Raw genomic sequence first — 6,007 nt, forward strand, 5'->3', positions numbered from 1 at the left:
GTACATGAGGATAACTGTCAGTGAGGGAGGGGCTTTGAAGGCGAGGAATTCAAAGGATGGTACTGAGGGGAGGGTGAGTTCTGTCGTCCGGATGTTGTGGTTGTAGATGACAGCCAGCCCACCACCACGGCGTGAGGGGCGGGGTTTAGTGATGTAATTAAAACCAGGGGGGGATGTTTGGTTGAGGGAGAAGAAGTCATTGGGTTGTTGCCAGGTTTCAGTGAGCAGAAGGAAGTCGATGGATTTGTCCAGAATTATTTCGTGGAGGATGTGGGCTTTATTGTTAAGTGACCGGATATTGAGGAGGGCAAAATTGGTCAAGTGGGGGGTTGGAGGGGTGGTGGCAGACTGGAGAGGTATGAGGTTGGCCAGGTTAGCAGCGCGGGGGTGGGCACGAGAGGGGGGGCAGTGGAGCAGAGGAGGAGGGCTTGATGGTGGGAGAAATGGCTTGTTATATGTGTTGGGAGGCGGAGGGGAGTGGGATCCGCTCCAGGTATTACATGCAGCTGGGAGTGTAGGTGAGCGGGGGAGAGAGGAGCAGTAAGAGTTGCGTTCTGATGGCGCGTCAGGTGTGCGGCAGTGCGTTGGGTAGAGCAGATGGATGCTATGGATTGTCCGTGCTGAAAGTAAACAAAACTGCGGCGGGTGCTTCGGTGAATGTAGCGGGGTCGACGAAGGAGTCCAAGATGTGTGATGACTGAGATGGAAGACGGGGTGGAGGAGTTGGTGAATGACAGAAGCTGTGAGATGGAGTATTTCAGCATGATGACAGGCGGGAATGCTGGGAGCAGTGTGTTAGCAGCGATAGCGGCTAGCGGGCTAGGTGCACAGAGGTGGAGGATTGTTGTGGAGACGAGGAAGATCCACGACATGGCAAGGAGGATGTGAACAGCGGGACGGGTCAGATGTACCCCAGAGATGAAGGCAGGAGGCAGAGAGAGTCCACGGTTGTTGCGTGGGACGGAGACAGACAAGTAGGCGATGTAGCAGATAGCAATAGCCACCCGGCACCTTGATGGCTGAGTGAGGGCAGCAGACAACGGAGGCAGAAGTCTAAAATAAGTTAAAATTAAAAACAACGTGCAGTGCAGTAAAGATGTGCAATGCAGGGCAGTAGTCCAATTCGAAAGTTTTGCAAGAACGAATGTTAGCTGAGGGTGATCGAGGGTAACAGAGGCGGAGAAGCAGCGAACAGTCAACGCCAGCGTCCTCTCCGGCGGGAGAAGAAAGTAGTAAGCCTTGAGTTGCACATAATCACAGTACACACACACACACACACACACACACACACACACACACACACACACACACACACACACACACACACACACACACACACACACACACACACACACACACACACACACACACACACACACACACACACACACACTTTGTATTTTATTATTGTATTGTATGAGAGAGGTTCCAGGTTGAATTGAGGCGGATATTTTTAATGTTCAGAGGTTGTTGTGTTTAATATTCATGAGCATATTTGTCATTGATCAAATGATAATAAACAAACATTTGCATAAAGCATATTTGTCCACTCATCTGTTGATAAGAGTATTAAAAACTTGAAAAATATCCCTCTAAAGAACAGATAAAAAATGTGCGATTAAAGGTGGGGTAGGTAAGTTTCAGAAACCGGCTCGAGATACACTTTTTGTTATATTCCATGGAATGCTCTTAACGTCCCGATAGCAATGAATATCTGAAGTGCTTTGACAAAAAATCCATACAAAAATGTCATCTGTAGAAGCCGTAATACTGTAGAAAGTACAGTCAATCCGTTTAGCCGGCCCGGATTGGATGGCCTACCTGCCTGTCAGCCTTCCATCGGGGCACAAACTTATCTCGTGCCCTCATTGGTCATGTGCGCGTTCGTGTGTGTTGGAGGTGGGGCTCTATAAGGAAGTGGCAGATTTTCTCCGGTTGTGTATTTTCAAATTCTAGCGATCTCGAGCGGGTTTCTCAAATGTACCTACCCCACCTTTAATTTGCGATTAATCGCGATTAAATATTTTAATCGACTGACAGCCCTAATATATATATATATATATATATATAATATATATATATATATATATATATATATATATAAAATATCAATTTCATTATATGGATTCATCAGTATCAGCCATGGAAGATAGTTTGTTTGTTTCATTCTAAGCTATCCAGCAAGGTTATTTTCATTTATGTTGTTTTTTCCTGCACAGTGTCGAGTCTTGTTGTGATGAGAGGGATGGAGGTATTTAATAAAAACCTTGCTCGCTGGAGAATAGCTACAGAAGTCCTGTCACAACTTAATCGGAGAGGATCACAGCTGGCCACGGATCTCGATGCTGCATTCGGGCTGTGAGTAAGCAACTTGTGTCTTACTTGTAGGCTGTCTGGAGGTATGGACAGCTATCAAAGCTACTAAACATCACATTAACAACGATGTACAAATGAAAGTCGGAGACAAATACATATTTGAAATGATTTATTCACGTTTGCAATGTTTTGAACAGACATCCCCAGTCACCTGATTGTCATGTTGTAGTCCTCGCTGTACGCGTCCGGATATCGGCATCCTAACCACAAGCTCACACACTGGTACTGAATGTGCATCAAAGTGTTCCTATGGAGCCAAGTATACCAACAGATAAATGTAAACAACAGAAGAAGCGATCGAAATGTGTATTTCCTGGTTATTCGACAATGGCTCCTCAAAGTACACGCCCCTGACATATTCCTGTTATGCTGTGTATGTAATTTATTATATGTAATGCCTTGTATTTTATCTAGGTAATGTATTGTCTTTTATCAGGACCCTGAGTCTGTAATAAAGTGTTCATTCATTCATCCATTCCTACCGTTATAGAACGTCACGAGTTCCCCCGCGTCACCAGTTAAACGGTAACACTGTTACACAGGAGACGGTCAGACCCAGCGCTACCGCTGTTTTCTCCTTTCTGCCATCTGCCATCAATGAAGCATACACGGACCATGCAATCCTAAATGAGGCTACTTCAAAGTAAACACACACACACACACACACACACACACACACACACACACACACACACACACACACACACACACACACACACACACACACACACACACACACACACACACACACACACACACACACACACACACACACACACACACACACACACACACACACGCACACACGGCTAACGTAAATTAAACCGAGGCCACAAGTGAAGATTAAGAGATGGCAGTGTTATTTTTGTTTGAACGGCTCTCAGTTTGAACAGCGATGGTCTATCATGTTTTATTTATTTTTTCAACAACTGAATAACTTATGCCACAGTCATTTAGAAAATGTTGGATGTGTGTATCCCCCCCCCCCCCCCCCCCAATATAAAGTAAACTTCGTAACCTAAAAATGCGACCTGGAGCTCAACCATTCACAGTATAAAGCTGGAATGTAACTAAGTACTCAAGTACAGTACTCAAGTATAATTGTGAGATACTTGCACTTTAATTTGTATGCTTCTTATACTCCACTACACTTTGGAAGACATTGTTGTACTATTTACTCTACTACTTTTATTTGACAGCATTAGTTACTTTGAACCATGAGATTAGTTCAACAATATAAATCTAATTCTAAATGATGATGTGTTTATGGATTGAGCTACCCTGCAGTATAAAGTAGTCACAAGTCATTTCTACGTTTGCTAGCTGCAACATTATTGATGCAACACAAATTGGCTGGTATTCTCATGTCAAACAAATACTTTTTTATTACTATTGCTAAAATATTTTTGTCATACTTAAAATGTCTTATAATTATATTGTTGTTGTTGTTTTTTTTTACAGTAAGTGAAAGTGTTTTTTCTGCAGTTTGAGACCTGTGAGTTAGTGCATCACTAATTATAATCCAGTGATATAATACATATTATTCTCAAACGAGCCATTCTGCATAATGAGTACTTTTTACTTTAAGTATATTTTGATACTAATACTTTAGAATGTTTACTTAAGTAAGGTTGTGAATGCATGACTTTTACTTAGTAATATATCCGCATACCTTATCCACCAATTGTTTAATTTTTTTTCTTGATTTTCTTCTGATTCAAGCATTCTATTTTCAGTTGTTTCTCACTTCATTTTTCTTGTAAATTGAATGCAGGAGGACCGCCGCAGTGATGCAACTAAACACGTCCTGAAGATCCTGGTCGTCCATGGTGCCAATGGAGAGGATCCAGTGGAAGCAGCCCTCCTGCTTGAAGGCAAAGAGATGATGCCAGGATGCGGCAGTACTGCCAAGCCATGCTCAAGGGGCTGATTTAAGCCGTAAACCTGGCATACCCCCCAACACTGCGCTACACTTTCGAGGTGTTCCAGAAACTTTTTCTCGGACTGAATGGGCTTAAGCTGACCCCGAAAGTACAAGCTTTAAAGTTGAACCTGCTGTCTTAAAGACATGGCAAAAAACTATCTTGGATCGTACATCCCAACTACTGACTTCTTGATATGTACCTTCCACTGTTCTACATTGGTGTTTACCTTAGCTGTTCATCAAAATGTTAAAATGCATTAAGGTTTTATGGCATACTTAAAGTGCACCAATTCAGAGTGCAGGTTTAATGTTGCAATTGCTCAGTTTCAGGGAGCTGTATGTTTTTATTGAAAGTTTAAAAAGCACCACTCCAAATCTATGTTGATGGAGTAGATTTGTCTTGTGGCAGTGATATTTTTATTTCATATTTTTGATAAGTTAACGTTGGTTAATAGTGATTGTATTGTTTTACAGAACAGCAGACCCATGGGTTAATATTCACTCATACTAATATTTTTTTCAATAGAGCAACAATTACCATTCCAGTCATGCCCTGTTACATGTTGTATTATGACTGCTGAGATGGTGCTAATTGAGTATCCAGACTTAAAGGGTCAGTATTTGGGGTTTTATGTTATCTTTTAGCAAAAATTATATTTAATGTTGACAAAATAAAGTTGTATTGTATTTTAGTTTGTTTTAAAAAAAAGAAGTGTATTGAACATGTCAGAAACAAAAACATACAACAATAATATAAATATATATATTCTCTTTTTTCCTTTTTTTTTTCTCACTCAAATTAATAATTATAACAAAGTACAAAAAAACAAATAATAATAATTCTCAGATAGTCTCTGTCATGTTCAACAGGGGCTAGAAGAAGCTTCAAAAAACTGTTCTGGTCCTCCCCCCTCTAACATATATGTTTCTTATAAATAAGACATTAGGTCATCGTCATCAGCCACATGTTTGTCTTGTTAATTTGTTTTTTTACAAAACAATCAGAAAGAAATTACTTTTACAATTACAATAAATAACAATGTATATTAAATGCAGAGATTATTACATTTATTAGGTAACATTTTTCAAAAGTAAATGAGTAACAATTACATAATTAAAGTGAGTAATTAACATTTTAAACAGAAAAAACATGATAACATCGACTTATTTACTTCATAACAGTAACTATTACAGATATATTAAGATTTACTTCATAATTTGATAACAGTGATGTTCCTGTCCATGAAGAAAATAATTAGACTTTACTTAATTAGTTAAAATAAATATAACGTGTAACTTGAGTATTATTAAGTAAGATTTACTTAAGATCGTCACAAATGTTACGTCTGGTGATAAGTACATTTGACTTGATACTGGAAAGTAAGTTACTTGATATTAAAGCAGTAAAATATACTTAACAAATGTAAGTGCAAATACTTACTTAATCAAGTAAATCCTACAAGTGGTTTGTTTCAGTCGAGGTGTAAATATTTGCATGAATTTAAATCATTAGATGATTAATGTAAGGGATTTCCACATGACCTGCAGATCAGGGAGATGCAGGCATGCAGCATTCGGTGTTCTCTTGAAATAAAAACTCCACTATCAACGAGGAAGCCTTATCCTGTCTGCTTTTGGGTTTGGGTTCAAATGGATGTTCACCACAATGACAGAAACAAATGTTTTCTTTTTAGCCAGAGGATTTGA

At 39.8% G+C, this 6,007-nt stretch overlaps 1 long non-coding RNA gene across 1 annotated transcript; it reads left to right on the forward strand.

The window, feature by feature from the left end:
- The first annotated feature begins 2,286 nt into the window (after positions 1-2,286).
- Positions 2,287-5,024, forward strand: LOC117447229 (uncharacterized). The gene is made up of 3 exons (XR_004552207.2): positions 2,287-2,358; positions 2,867-3,019; positions 4,151-5,024. It is a non-coding gene; the product is annotated as an uncharacterized lncRNA (long non-coding RNA).
- Positions 5,025-6,007: the final 983 nt, after the last annotated feature.

Source organism: Pseudochaenichthys georgianus, chromosome 5 (assembly GCF_902827115.2).
Source record: "Pseudochaenichthys georgianus chromosome 5, fPseGeo1.2, whole genome shotgun sequence".
NCBI classification, from domain to species: domain Eukaryota; kingdom Metazoa; phylum Chordata; class Actinopteri; order Perciformes; family Channichthyidae; genus Pseudochaenichthys; species Pseudochaenichthys georgianus.